The 13,850-nt window shown below is 45.6% G+C and overlaps 1 protein-coding gene across 1 annotated transcript in view; it reads right to left on the reverse strand.

The window, feature by feature from the left end:
• Positions 1-7,335, reverse strand: part of DLK2 (delta like non-canonical Notch ligand 2) — a gene marked incomplete at its 3' end in the record, with an annotated part of 28,971 nt that extends 21,636 nt beyond the window's left edge. The window contains exons 1-2 of the mRNA XM_044273122.1: positions 7,067-7,335; positions 1,426-1,835 (exon numbers count right to left, since the gene is read on the reverse strand). The remainder of the gene's footprint in view (positions 1-1,425; positions 1,836-7,066) is intronic.
• Positions 7,336-13,850: the final 6,515 nt, after the last annotated feature.

Here is a 13,850-nt window from a genome sequence, read left to right on the forward strand (position 1 = left end):
GGGGCTGATACCTGTATATTGTCGGGGGGCTGATGCCTGTATATTGTGGGGGGCTGATGCCTGTGTATTGTTCAGGTGCTGATGCCTGTATATTGTCGGGGGGCTGATTCCTGTGTATTGTCCGGGTGCTGATGCCTGTATATTGTCGGGGAGCTGATGCCTGTATATTGTCGGGGGGCTGATGCCTGTATATTGTCCAGGTCCTGATGCCTGTATATTGTCGGGGGGCTGATGCCTGTGTATTGTCCAGGTCCTGATGCCTGTATATTGTCGGGGGGCTGATACCTGTATATTGTCGGGGGGCTGATGCCTGTGTATTGTCCAGGTCCTGATGCCTGTATATTGTCAGGGGGCTGATGCCTGTATATTGTCGGGGGGCTGATGCCTGTGTATTGTCGGGGGGCTGATGCCTGTGTATTGTCGGGGGGCTGATGCCTGTATATTGTCGGGGGGCTGATGCCTGTATATTGTCGGGGGGCTGATGCCTGTATATTGTCGGGGGGCTGATGCCTGTGTATTGTCGGGGGGCTGATGCCTGTATATTGTCGGAGGGCTGATGCCTATATATTGTCCGGGTGCTGATGCCTGTGTATTGTGGGGGACTGATGCCTGTGTGTAGACCAGGTGCTGATGCCTTTATATTGTCGGGGGGCTGATGCCTGTATATTGTCCGGGTGCTGATGCCTGTGTATTGTGGGGGACTGATGCCTGTGTGTAGACCAGGTGCTGATGCCTGTATATTGTCGGGGGGCTGATGCCTGTATATTGTCGGGGGGCTGATGCCTGTATATTGTCGGGGGGCTGATACCTGTATATTGTCGGGGGCTGATGCCTGTATATTGTGGGGGGCTGATGCCTGTGTATTGTTCAGGTGCTGATGCCTGTATATTGTCGGGGGGCTGATTCCTGTGTATTGTCCGGGTGCTGATGCCTGTATATTGTCGGGGAGCTGATGCCTGTATATTGTCGGGGAGATGATGCCTGGATATTGTCCAGGTCCTGATGCCTGTATATTGTCGGGGGGTTGATGCCTGTATATTGTCGGGGGGCTGATGCCTGTGTATTGTCCAGGTCCTGATGTCTGTATATTGTCGGGGGGCTGATGCCTGTGTATTGTCGGGGGGCTGATGCCTGTGTATTGTCCAGGTCCTGATGCCTGTATATTGTCGGGGGGTTGATGCCTGTATATTGTCGGGGGGCTGATGCCTGTATATTGTCGGGGGGCTGATGCCTGTATATTGTCGGGGGGCTGATGCCTGTGTATTGTCGGGGTGCTGATGCCTGTGTATTGTCCAGGTCCTGATGCCTGTATATTGTCAGGGGGCTGATGCCTGTATATTGTCCAGGTCCTGATGCCTGTGTATTGTCAGGGGGCTGGTGCCTGTGTGTAGACCAGGGGCTGATGTCGGGGGGTGATGACATTACCTTGCACTTGTCCTGGTTTCTTCCACTCCCGTCCGGTCTTCTTCAGGGTGATCGGGCAGGGCTGGAGAGGAGCCTATAAAGTTATCCACACACAATATATGGGGCCCCTGTTGTGAGGCTCCTTCCTCTGCGCTGGGCTTTGCTCATTACTTTTCACCAGTGACTGTACAGGTTCAGACCCTCTATGGTAACACCTTCAAGGGTAATGTTCTGATCCAATTATGTCAGTAAATCCTTCAGTAGACATCTTCTGGTACCACCGGTCTATCTTGTTCATAAGGGCCACGCTCAGGGGCCAGGATAGAAGCAGTAACCGGGTGCTCAGTCGCCATCACTGGGGTGTCCAAGAGGTTCCAGATAATTCAAGATTACAGTGGGACGCCCAACCTGGAATCCAACAGGACCACGGCCTAGAAAAGGAGGAGATGGAAAATAGGAGTCATCCTTCTTTACACTGTATGGACCAGGCCATGCCTGGAGGTCTGGACTTAGAGATAAGTGATGATGGATGTTCCCCAGGTGAAGGGGGGACTGGCAAGAGCTGGGGACTGGGGTAACTGACTGGGGATGTGCTGTGGGTATGGGAATAACTGGGTATGTGCCCTGAGTGTGGGGGTAACTGGTGCGGATGTGCCCTATGTACTGGAGTAACTGACTGGGGGTGTGCCCTGGGCACCGAGGTAACTGATGGTGATGTTCTCTGTGTACTGGTTACTGAGGATCCTGGAGTAAGAGACTTTTTCTGGTGTGATGTCCAGGATCCACAGCGGTTTTTGGAGGAGGTTTTATAAAGACACCAAGTGTCATCAATACATGTCCAAAACTTCAAGGCCCGGCCACCCCAGGAAGATCAGCAGGAGAACATAAGATGTCGCTAGGAAGCCAAAAACTTAATCCCGGGAGCCAGAGGAAGCTTACACCACTACTGAGGTCACAGTGCAGAAGCTTGCCATTAGCGAGATGGGCACATGTGACATCAACATGGAGGATGATAAGAATGGACCACCACTGTCCATGATGATAAGCCAGAGAACACAAGATGCTGGAAGACCCCTCTAAGAAGCCAGAACTTCATCCCAGGACCTACAGGAGGCTCTCACCACTACTGAGGTCACATTGCAGGAAGAGACCATTAGAAAAAGGGGCACATGTAATATCTATATGGAGGGTGATAAGAATATGGACCACCATTGTCCAGGACAATCAGCCAGAGAACATGAGATGCTGGAGAATGCCTCGAAAAAGCCAGAACCTACAGGAAGCTCTCACCAGTGCTGAGGTCACAGTACAGGAGTAGAACATTAGAGAGAGGGGCACAGGAGAGTATTAAGAAAAGACTACCACTGTCCGGGACAATCATCCAGAGAATACAAGATGCTGGAAGACACCTCTAAGAAGCCAGAAGTTCATCCCAGGACTAACAGGAAGCTCATACCACTACTGAGGTCAGAGAGCAGGAGACCAGTAGAGAGAGGGATACATATGACATCTAGATAGAGGGTGGCAGCAAGAAATCACCACTGTCCAGAACAATCAAAGTACACAAGATACTGGAAGACATAACTAAGAAGCCAGAACTTTATCCTGGGACCTACGGGAATTTCTCATCTCTACTGAGGTCACAGTGCCATTGGAGAGAGGGACGCACACGTGACATCTACATAAAGGGTGGCAGTAAGAGACCACCACTGTCCATCGAATGTGTCTGCAGATAAGAACCGTTTGGCCCATCTAGTCTGCCCAGAACAATCAGTCAGAGAACCCAAAATACTGGAAGATGCTATTAAGAAGCTAGAACTTCATCCTGGGACCTAGAGGAAGCTTTCACCATTCCTGAGGTCAGAGAGGGACAGTTGTGAGGAATATCTGCTGGGGTTTCATCTACCAAAAAGGGCAATCTCAGGAATTACAGGGGAATTACCCCACACAATGCTCCTGTCAGGATCCCTGAGGGGTTCTTACATCTTTGGAGGGTTTGGGACATGATTTTTGTGGGTAGGGAACGGCCCAGGAATGGTCTGAAGTTGCGGGAGGTTTATTTTATGGCGGCACAAATGGGGCAGGATCTACGGTTTATGATGACTCTGCCCGACTCCTGGCTGCACCCACTGGAGAGCGGGATCTTCATGGATGGTTCGAAGCTGTCACCGTTCTATGTGAAGCAACGTGATTGGGCGATCGAGTATATGTCACCCGCCATACGGGCACGCGGACCTGCGCCATTCTGCTCTATTCTAAGCTAATTATTATTATTGTGACCTTAGATTATTATAATACGGAGGGGGGGATGTTATAATACACAGGATGCGACCTTAGATTATTATAATACGGAGGGGGGATGTTATAATACACAGGATGCGACCTTAGATTATTATAATACGGAGGGGGGATGTTATAATACACAGGATGTGACCTTAGATTATTATAATACGGAGGGGGAGATGTTATAATACACAGGATGTGACCTTAGATTATTATAATACGGAGGGGGGATGTTATAATACACAGGATGTGACCTTAGATTATTATAATACGGAGGGGGAGATGTTATAATACACAGGATGTGACCTTAGATTATTATAATACGGAGGGGGGATGTTATAATACACAGGATGCGACCTTAGATTATTATAATACGGAGGGGGGATGTTATAATACACAGGATGCGACCTTAGATTATTATAATACGGAGGGGGAGATGTTATAATACACAGGATGTGACCTTAGATTATTATAATACGGAGGGGGAGATGTTATAATACACAGGATGTGACCTTAGATTATTATAATACGGAGGGGGAGATGTTATAATACACAGGATGTGACCTTAGATTATTTCAATACGGAGGGGGAGATGTTATAATACACAGGATGTGACCTTAGATTATTATAATACGGAGGGGGTGATGTTATAATACACAGGATGCGACCTTAGATTATTATAATACGGAGGGGGGGATGTTATAATACACAGGATGCGTCCTTAGATTATTATAATACGGAGGGGGGGATGTTATAATACACGGGATGTGACCTTAGATTATTATAATACGGAGGGGGAGATGTTATAATACACAGGATGCGTCCTTAGATTATTATAATACGGAGGGGGGGATGTTATAATACACAGGATGCGACCTTAGATTATTATAATACGGAGGGGGAGATGTTATAATACACAGGATGCGACCTTAGATTATTATAATACGGAGGGGGGGATGTTATAATACACAGGATGCGTCCTTAGATTATTATAATACGGAAGGGGAGATGTTATAATACACAGGATGCGACCTTAGATTATTATAATACGGAGGGGGAGATGTTATAATACACAGGATGCGTCCTTAGATTATTATAATACGGAGGGGGGGATGTTATAATACACAGGATGCGACCTTAGATTATTATAATACGGAGGGGGAGATGTTATAATACACAGGATGCGACCTTAGATTATTATAATACGGAGGGGGGGATGTTATAATACACAGGATGTGACCTTAGATTATTATAATACGGAGGGGGAGATGTTATAATACACAGGATGTGACCTTAGATTATTATAATACGGAAGGGGAGATATTATAATACACAGGATGCGACCTTAGATTATTATAATACGGAGGGGGGATGTTATAATACACAGGATGCGACCTTAGATTATTATAATACAGAGGGGGGGATGTTATAATATACAGGATGTGACCTTAGATTATTATAATACGGTGGGGGAGATGTTATAATACACAGGATGTGACCTTAGATTATTATAATACGGAGGGGGGATGTTATAATACACAGGATGCGACCTTAGATTATTATAATACAGAGGGGGGGATGTTATAATATACAGGATGTGACCTTAGATTATTATAATACGGAGGGGGAGATGTTATAATACACAGGATGTGACCTTAGATTATTATAATACGGAGGGGGGATGTTATAATACACAGGATGCGTCCTTAGATTATTATAATACGGAGGGGGAGATGTTATAATACACAGGATCCGACCTTAGATTATTATAATACGGAGGGGGGGATGTTATAATACACAGGATGCGACCTTAGATTATTATAATACGGAGGGGGAGATGTTATAATACACAGGATGCGACCTTAGATTATTATAATACGGAGGGGGGATGTTATAATACACAGGATGTGACCTTAGATTATTATAATACGGAGGGGGGATGTTATAATACACAGGATGTGACCTTAGATTATTATAATACGGAGGGGGAGATGTTATAATACACAGGATGTGACCTTAGATTATTATAATACGGAGGGGGGATGTTATAATACACAGGATGTGACCTTAGATTATTATAATACGGAGGGGGAGATGTTATAATACACAGGATGCGACCTTAGATTATTATAATACGGAGGGGGTGATGTTATAATACACAGGATGTGACCTTAGATTATTATAATACGGAGGGGGGATGTTATAATACACAGGATGCGTCCTTAGATTATTATAATACGGAGGGGGAGATGTTATAATACACAGGATGCGACGTTAGATTATTATAATACGGAGGGGGGATGTTATAATACACAGGATCCGACCTTAGATTATTATAATACGGAGGGGGGGATGTTATAATACTCAGGATGTGACCTTAGATTATTATAATACGGAGGGGGAGATGTTATAATACACAGGATCCGACCTTAGATTATTATAATACGGAGGGGGGATGTTATAATACACAGGATGCGTCCTTAGATTATTATAATACGGAGGGGGTGATGTTATAATACACAGGATGCGTCCTTAGATTATTATAATACGGAGGGGGAGATGTTATAATACACAGGATCCGACCTTAGATTATTATAATACGGAGGGGGAGATGTTATAATACACAGGATCCGACCTTAGATTATTATAATACGGAGGGGGAGATGTTATAATACACAGGATGCGACCTTAGATTATTATAATACGGAGGGGGGGATGTTATAATACACAGGATGTGACCTTAGATTATTATAATACGGAGGGGGAGATGTTATAATACACAGGATGTGACCTTAGATTATTATAATACGGAGGGGGGATGTTATAATACACAGGATGTGACCTTAGATTATTATAATACGGAGGGGGGATGTTATAATACACAGGATGCGTCCTTAGATTATTATAATACGGAGGGGGTGATGTTATAATACACAGGATGCGTCCTTAGATTATTATAATACGGAGGGGGAGATGTTATAATACACAGGATCCGACCTTAGATTATTATAATACGGAAGGGGAGATGTTATAATACACAGGATGCGACCTTAGATTATTATAATACGGAGGGGGAGATGTTATAATACACAGGATCCGACCTTAGATTATTATAATACGGAGGGGGGGATGTTATAATACACAGGATGTGACCTTAGATTATTATAATACGGAGGGGGGGATGTTATAATACACAGGATGTGACCTTAGATTATTATAATACGGAGGGGGAGATGTTATAATACACAGTAAAGGGTATATAATATGTCGGATGTTAGATTGTTTTTTACGGGTGAGGTTTAGATTGTGAGCTCTTCTGGGCAGGATCTCTTTGCTGGGTATTAAGTGCCCCCCCCTGTTATATATTGGATATTCTGACCTTGCGGTTGATGAGGCGTCCTGCAGGAGTCCCGGAGTCGGTCGGAGCCCCTCCAGGTGTGGAGCGTGGAGCGGAGGTGTGCACGAGCCTCACCTGGGAGCAGCAGGAATCTGCGGAGCAGGCAGCCACTTGTGCAGACTCTCACACACCTTCCCTGCTGTAATCCCCCGAGCAAAGAGAAGGCGGCAGTGATGGGACAGCTATGGCCCTCTACCAGGAGCCACGCTCTGCCCAGACCTGTGCCCAGCACCAGCTAGCTGCCCATACACAGCCCTCAACATATGGAGACAAATGTCTAACCCCCAGCAATGTCCCCCTGCTCATCGCAGTCCGCCTGGACCCCCACCCCTCCCGCTCTGTAACTGGAGATGCCTATTGTTCCCTATATTTGACAGGAGATCAGAGGGAGCAGGAGGCGGGTGGCAGAGGGTGGCGTGCGCCTGTGTTTGGCTAGTGCCTCATTCCCCACATACCCAGGATTGCTCAGGAATAGCAGAGCCGAGAAGATTGCTGCAGGAAAACCCCGGGGTGACCGAGCCCGCTCCACCCAGAAAGGTCCATCACGGTCACCTCCGAACCTGGGGGATCTGCCGGACCAGCACGACCCTGCCGTCCGATGGCAGGAGCCACGCTCACAGCATGCCAGGCCATGGCACGGCTTATCATCTCACCCACGTCACACAATCTGTGCCCCCTTCACCACCTGCCGAACATCACAGAGTGCGCCCCCCCAGCTCCACGTCAACGGGAAAGGATGAGAACCGCACGTTCCAAACCAATGGCGTCAGAAGAGTAGACTGGCCCTACAGATCAGATAAACAGAGGGGCCCCAACGGCCCTTCTTTACCCTATTCCCCCACATCCCATGTAGGAGGGAACCAGTGAAGTACGTACACAGATAAGGGCCCCTCCAATAACTTGAGAGCCACTTGATGTCTCGGACAACTCACCAGAAACCACGAACCATCAATTAGTCAGTCAGAAATGGAGAACTGGGATCTGCAAACCAAGACCACATGAGCCCTGTCCATAGGAGCTTACAATCTATGAAATGTGGGGAATGAGTCCTGACTATAGGGAAGGCGCTCTCTCTCTGCGTGCCATACATTTAGGCTGTCATTAGGACTGTGCCTGGGCCGGGAGGGGTTAAATGGTGCTCAGCTCCCCCCTGTCGTCTCCTCAGCTGTGTGACCCCTGAGTCTGTGTAGGAGGTCAGTGTGCGGGTGGGGACTCAGCTGGTACATGACCTTGTGTACCTGCATAGAAGGATCAGCAGGGGACAGAGGAGCAGCTGCCCTCAGCTGTGACCGCACCCGACGGACATCTAATCCGGCAGAAGTGGCTCCGGGATATTTCATATTTATTTATATTACAAGTGGAAGGGTCACACAGAGACGCCAGCAAGATATGATGACCCCCAACATCAGCCAGATATGATGACCCCCAACATCAACAAGATATGATGACCCCCAACATCAGCCAGATATGATGACCCCAACATCAGCGAGATATGATGACCCCAACATCAGCGAGATATGATGACCCCAACATCATCAAGATATGATGACCCCAACATCAACGAGATATGATGACCCCAACATCATCAAGATATGATGACCCCAACATCAGCCAAATATGATGACCCCCAATATTAGCGAGATATGATGACCCCAACATCTACGAGATATGATGACCCCAACATCAGCAAGATATGATGACCCCAACATCAACGAGATATGATGACCCCAACATCAGCAAGATATGATGACCCCAACATCAGTGAGATATGATAACCCCGACATTAGTGAGATATGATGACCCCAACATCAACGAGATATGATGACCCCAACATCAGCAAGATATGATGACCCCAACATCAGCGAGATATGACAACCCCAACATCAACGAGATATGATAACCCCCGACATTAGTAAGATATGACCCCAACATCAGCGACATATAATGACCCTCAACATCAGCGAGATATGATGACCCCAACATCAACGAGATATGATAACCCCCGACATTAGTGAGATATGACCCAAACATCAGTGAGATATGATAACCCAGACATTAGTGAGATATGATGACCCCAACATCAGTGAGATATGATGACCTCAACCTCAGTGAGATATGATAACCCCAACATCAGCGAGATATGATAACTCCAACATCAGTGAGAGATGATGACCCCCAACGTTAGTGAGATATGATGACCCCAACTTTAGCGAGAGATGATGACCCCCAACGTCAGCGAGATATGATGACCCTGACATCAGCAAGATATGACCCCAACATCAGCAAAATATGATGACCTCAATGTCGGTGAAATAGGATGACCCTGACATAAGTGAGATATGATGACCCCAGCATCAGCGAGATATGATGACCCCAACATCAACGAGATATGACCCCAGCATCAGAGAGATATGATGACCCTCAACATCAGCGAGATATAATGACCCCCGACATTAGTGAGATATGATGAACTCAACATAAACGAGATATGATAACCCTCGACATAGTGAGATATGACCCCAACATCAGCAAGATAAGATGACCCCAACATCAGCGAGATATGATAACCCTAGCATCAGCAAGATATGATGACTCCAACATCAGCGAGAGATGATGACCCCCAACGTTAGTGAAATATGATGACCCCAATGTCAGCGGATATAATGACACCCGACGTTAGTGAGATATGATGACACAGACATAAATGAGATATCACATCAAGGTCAGAAAGACATGATGACCCCGTCAGCAAGATATGTTGATATCTCTTTGATGTTGGGGTCATCATATCTCTAACATCAGCGAGAGATGATGACCCCCAATGTCAGTGAGATATGATGACCCTCACATTAGTGAGATATGATGACCCCAACCTCAGCGAGATATGATGACCCCGAAGTTAGTGAGATACGATGATACAGACATCAATGAGATATGACATCAAGGTCAGTGAGACATGATGACCCCATCAGCGAGATATGTTGATATCTCTTTGATGTTGGGGTCATCATATCTCATATCTCTAACATCAGCGAGAGATGATTAGCCCTAAATGTAATTGAGATATGATGACCCCAACATCAGCGAGATATGATAACCCCGACATTAGTGAGATGATGACCCCGACATCAGCGAGAGATGATGACCCCCAATGTCAGCGAGATATAATGACCTCAACGTCAGTGAGATATGATGACCCTGACATTAGTGAGATATGATGACCCCGACATTAGCGAGATATGATGATCCCCAACAGCAGTGAGATATGATGACCCCAACATCAGCGATATACTGTATGATGACCCTGACATCAGCAAGATATGATGACCCAACATCAGTGAGATATGATGACCCCAACATCAACGAGATATGATGACCCCAACATCAGCGAGATATGATGACCCCAACATCAACGAGATATGATGACCCCAACATCAACAAAATATGATGACCCCAACATCAGCGAGATATGATAACCCCCGACATTAGTGAGATATGACCCCAACACCAGCGAGATATAATAACGCCCAACATTAGTGAGATATGATGACCTCAACATCAACGAGATATGATAATCCCCAACATTAGTGAGATATGACCCCAACATCAGCGAGCTATGATGACTCCAACATAAGAGAGATATGATAACCCCCGACATTAGAGAGATATGATGACCCCAACATCAGCGAGATATGATAACCCCAGCATCAGCGAGATATGATGACCTCAATGTCAATGAGATATGATGACCCCAACATCAGTGATATATGATGACCCTGACATCAGCGAGATATGATGACCCCGACATCAATGAGATATGATGACCCACAACATCAATGAGATATGATGACCCCAACATCAGAGAGATATGATGACCCCCAACATCAGAGAGATATGATGACCCCAACATCAGAGAGATATGATGACCCCAACATCTACGAGATATGATGACCCCAACATCAACAAAATATGATGACCCTAACATCAGTGAGATATAATGACCCCAACATCAGCAAGATATGATGACCCCAACATCAGTGAGATATGATAACCCCGACATTAGTGAGATATGATGACCCCAACATCAACGAGATATGATGACCCCAACATCAGCAAGATATGATGACCCCAACATCAGCGAGATATGACAACCCCAACATCAACGAGATATGATAACCCCCGACATTAGTAAGATATGACCCCAACATCAGCGACATATAATGACCCTCAACATCAGCGAGATATGATGACCCCAACATCAACGAGATATGATAACCCCCGACATTAGTGAGATATGACCCAAACATCAGTGAGATATGATAACCCAGACATTAGTGAGATATGATGACCCCAACATCAGTGAGATATGATGACCTCAACCTCAGTGAGATATGATAACCCCAACATCAGCGAGATATGATAACTCCAACATCAGTGAGAGATGATGACCCCCAACGTTAGTGAGATATGATGACCCCAACTTTAGCGAGAGATGATGACCCCCAACGTCAGCGAGATATGATGACCCTGACATCAGCAAGATATGACCCCAACATCAGCAAAATATGATGACCTCAATGTCGGTGAAATAGGATGACCCTGACATAAGTGAGATATGATGACCCCAGCATCAGCGAGATATGATGACCCCAACATCAACGAGATATGACCCCAGCATCAGAGAGATATGATGACCCTCAACATCAGCGAGATATAATGACCCCCGACATTAGTGAGATATGATGAACTCAACATAAACGAGATATGATAACCCTCGACATAGTGAGATATGACCCCAACATCAGCAAGATAAGATGACCCCAACATCAGCGAGATATGATAACCCTAGCATCAGCAAGATATGATGACTCCAACATCAGCGAGAGATGATGACCCCCAACGTTAGTGAAATATGATGACCCCAATGTCAGCGGATATAATGACACCCGACGTTAGTGAGATATGATGACACAGACATAAATGAGATATCACATCAAGGTCAGAAAGACATGATGACCCCGTCAGCAAGATATGTTGATATCTCTTTGATGTTGGGGTCATCATATCTCTAACATCAGCGAGAGATGATGACCCCCAATGTCAGTGAGATATGATGACCCTCACATTAGTGAGATATGATGACCCCAACCTCAGCGAGATATGATGACCCCGAAGTTAGTGAGATACGATGATACAGACATCAATGAGATATGACATCAAGGTCAGTGAGACATGATGACCCCATCAGCGAGATATGTTGATATCTCTTTGATGTTGGGGTCATCATATCTTATATCTCTAACATCAGCGAGAGATGATTAGCCCTAAATGTAATTGAGATATGATGACCCCAACATCAGCGAGATATGATAACCCCGACATTAGTGAGATGATGACCCCGACATCAGCGAGAGATGATGACCCCCAATGTCAGCGAGATATAATGACCTCAACGTCAGTGAGATATGATGACCCTGACATTAGTGAGATATGATGACCCCGACATTAGCGAGATATGATGATCCCCAACATCAGTGAGATATGATGACCCCAACATCAGCGATATACTGTATGATGACCCTGACATCAGCAAGATATGATGACCCCAACATCAGTGAGATATGATGACCCCAACATCAACGAGATATGATGACCCCAACATCAGCGAGATATGATGACCCCAACATCAACGAGATATGATGACCCCAACATCAACAAAATATGATGACCCCAACATCAGCGAGATATGATAACCCCCGACATTAGTGAGATATGACCCCAACACCAGCGAGATATAATAACGCCCAACATTAGTGAGATATGATGACCTCAACATCAACGAGATATGATAATCCCCAACATTAGTGAGATATGACCCCAACATCAGCGAGCTATGATGACTCCAACATAAGAGAGATATGATAACCCCCGACATTAGAGAGATATGATGACCCCAACATCAGCGAGATATGATAACCCCAGCATCAGCGAGATATGATGACCTCAATGTCAATGAGATATGATGACCCCAACATCAGTGATATATGATGACCCTGACATCAGCGAGATATGATGACCCCGACATCAATGAGATATGATGACCCACAACATCAATGAGATATGATGACCCCAACATCAGAGAGATATGATGACCCCCAACATCAGAGAGATATGATGACCCCAACATCAGAGAGATATGATGACCCCAACATCAGAGAGATATGATGACCCCAACATCAACAAAATATGATGACCCTAACATCAGTGAGATATAATGACCCCCGACATTAGTGAGATATGATGACCTCAACATCAACGAGATATAATAATCCCCAACATTAGTGAGATATGACCCCAACATCAGCGAGATATGATGACTCCAACATAAGAGAGATATGATAACCCCCGACATTAGAGAGATATGATGACCCCAACATCAGCGAGATATGATAACCCCAGCATCAGCGAGATATGATGACCTCAATGTCAATGAGATATGATGACCCCAACATCAGTGATATATGATGACCCTGACATCAGCGAGATATGATGACCCCGACATCAATGAGATATGATGACCCCAACATCAATGAGATATGATGACCCCAACATCAGAGAGATATGATGACCCCCAACATCAGAGAGATATGATGACCCCAACATCAGCGAGATATGATGACCCCAACATCAACAAAATATGATGACCCCAACATCAGCGAGATATAATGACCCCCGACATTAGTGAGATATGATGACCTCAACATCA

Source organism: Bufo gargarizans, unplaced genomic scaffold, assembly GCF_014858855.1.
Source record: "Bufo gargarizans isolate SCDJY-AF-19 unplaced genomic scaffold, ASM1485885v1 fragScaff_scaffold_416_pilon, whole genome shotgun sequence".
Taxonomy (NCBI): domain Eukaryota; kingdom Metazoa; phylum Chordata; class Amphibia; order Anura; family Bufonidae; genus Bufo; species Bufo gargarizans.